This window comes from Rhagoletis zephyria, unplaced genomic scaffold (genome assembly GCF_001687245.7).
Source record: "Rhagoletis zephyria isolate East Lansing unplaced genomic scaffold, Rhagoletis_zephyria_1.1 Rzeph_scaffold_11992, whole genome shotgun sequence".
Lineage (NCBI taxonomy): Eukaryota > Metazoa > Arthropoda > Insecta > Diptera > Tephritidae > Rhagoletis > Rhagoletis zephyria.
Window position 1 is genome coordinate 7,576 of NW_016169066.1, and position 2,831 is coordinate 10,406.

The window sequence follows — 2,831 nt, forward strand, 5'->3', positions numbered from 1 at the left end:
AAAAATGGTAGAAAAAGATAAAAATATTCAAATTAGTTTGAATCAAATAACTGTTTTGGTTGTTCTAGATGTCGCTGAAAAAGAATCCGGTAACCGTTTTTAAATTCAAGGTGACGGATCCACATTTGTGGACACCATTTTTGTAATTTTTGACCGCTTTCTTTAAATAGCTGTATAGGGGGCCAGACAGCATCAACATTTTTTCATGTGCTCAACACATTTTTTCACCCACAAGATAAGTGTACAGGGGGGGGCTGGTTTGAAAAAGACATCCCATTATACATACGCACATTTGTAGTATGTATGTATGGATGTATATGTATTTGACTCCCTTATCAGCTATAATCTGTGAAATGATTCAAAGGCCTGTCAACTATCATCGTTGTCATAAATATTACACGTAAAGTAAATAAAAACCTAAAAGCGTTAAATAAGCGATCAAAATATGCGAAATGTTTTGGAATTTTGCAATTTTGTTGGTAAACAAAAAACTCTGAAAAATGTGTCACAGCGATAAAATTGAGTATCTGCTTATCAAAACAAAATGATAAGTGGCATGCTTACATGCATATGTATATATGTACATATGTATCTACTTCGACTACAGATATTTGACCGAGTTTCAACGCTACCATAAAAGGCGAAAATTTTTGCAATCCAACACAATAGCAACTAAATTGGCAGTTAACGGTGCTGCACTGAAATTGAGCGCGAAAAAAATCCAGCAGTAATCAAGAGGAATTAAAATTAAGTTACAATTAAAACGAAAGTATTGTACGGGGAAATAAGCAGCAAGCGAACATAATGGGCTCGATGAAAAGTTTGGTGCTACATTTGTTGTTGCTATCACTGTGTGCTATGGTAGGTTTCCATAGAAAAACGTAGATATCCTTTATTTTATTATTGTGGTTATTGCTTACTTAATGCTTATACAAAAGCGCAAGTTTATGCCCACCCAAATTACTGAGCATAAATGCAATTAATTTTTTTTCCTTTGTCATCTCAACGCCCCCTCTTCTCTCTCTCTCTCTCTCCCTCTCGCTGTGCTTTATTGCCTTGTGCACGCATTTAATGAATGCTGTTATTAAATTGCAACAATGGGTGTGTACATTGTACAACAACAACAAAAAAAACAAATGCACAAAAACACAACAACTAAAACAACTGGGACAATGGAAAATGCGTCAACGGCATGATGTGCGTTGCGTTAGGTGTTGCAGCGTGCAACAAGTTTACCCACGGAATTGACGACAACACAACAAACCGAAGAACCTTTAATCCCACAAACGACTGTGGAGGCTGCGGCAAATGAGGTTATGCTAGCAACGGTCGGCATAGTCGGATGATGGCGGCGATGCTGTGCAGGCGGTTGTTACGTCGACGTTGATGCCGTTTTTGCCGACGGATGAGGTAAAATTGATTGGCAATTTGTGTGAATTTTATTTAATTACAGCTAAAAATTACTTTAGTTGAGCTGTTTTGAGTTCATCTTCCATTTCCTTTTGACTGCTTGTCGACATATGCGACTTAAAACTTAAAACAAAAAAAAAAAAAATTAGCTCTGCGTTTCCGGTTACAATCGCATTTGCTTTTCTTAGAATTTTACTGCATTTATTTCCTTTATGAGAACTACCTAATATCTTTGTATTTTTTATTTTATTTTTTATTTTTGAATCACTCTTTTATTAAATGTCCTTTTTCTTTTCAGCTTCCGCCAAGTAAAGTAAAATGCGTCAAAGTTGGGGGATTTTGCCATTTGGCGGACGTTTGCTGCACGAAACGCTGCCTTACCTTCGCAAGACGATGTGTAACATAATTTTTTGAGCGACAAAATAAATTCTGTTATTGATATTTTCCAAGGAAAGTTTGAAAGTGTCTAATCTCTATTAGGAACTGAATTAGCTTTACGTAATAATTTGTTTTCGTTTGTTATTTATGGCCTTATAACAAAAAAAAAATCAAAAAAATCCGTGTGTAATACCGTACACATGATAGAAGTGAAACTGCTTAAAAAAGGTGTGAGTACCAGGTACCCCCTCACGAAATTGGATGCGTAAACATATGTTTACGGTTCGGCAAACCATTAGGCGATTGAGTTACATACATAGGTTTGGTTAGAAATCAAACACTGAGGCCTATTCTATATTTCGCACGAATCGAAAATTTTAAATTTTTGTATAGAAAATGTTAAGAAAATTTCATAATTGAACCGTTGAACCGTTGGTCCAGATTGATCCGTAATAAAGTTGGACGTTTTGCCCACAAGACATTGCAATTTTTCGAACAGTCTCATTGTAAAATCTCGATCTTTACAATTTCATACTTTCGGCTTACATTTATTTATAAAATTCAACGAAAGCACGTACCTATTTCGGCTGAGTTATCCATTTTCGGTTATTTAGTGTACAAAATAAACGCAAATTAAATGAGTTTGTAGTTACAACATGGCCATTAATGTAGCGATAAGTTGTACAATTGCGAGAAAATCCAAATTGTTTCCAATTTCTTACAACCAAGACATAAATTCATTCAACAGACTCACAAACGGTGCGATATAAATATATATGTAAACTGTGCTACAGATTTTGTGATGACACGAGGCAATATTCATTTTAAGTTTAAGTTGTTATAAAAAGGACTTTNTGCAACTTAACCAAAAGCTTAAATAGTAAGCGGACACTGACAGCATAGCGAATCCAATTTAGTTTAAGATGAAATGCGCCCATACAAAGCGGAAGCAATTACCAGTATGCATATTTGAATAAGTTGAGTAGTGTGGTTTGAGATAAGTGGTTGACAGATTTCATGACAAAACGGAATAGATTAACTAA

At 35.1% G+C, this 2,831-nt stretch overlaps 1 long non-coding RNA gene across 1 annotated transcript; it reads left to right on the forward strand.

Moving 5' to 3' along the window:
- Positions 1-61: 61 nt before the first annotated feature.
- On the forward strand, positions 62-1,860 carry LOC108377377 (uncharacterized). The gene is made up of 3 exons (XR_001849321.1): positions 62-861; positions 1,221-1,410; positions 1,709-1,860. It is a non-coding gene; the product is annotated as an uncharacterized LOC108377377 (long non-coding RNA).
- Positions 1,861-2,831: the final 971 nt, after the last annotated feature.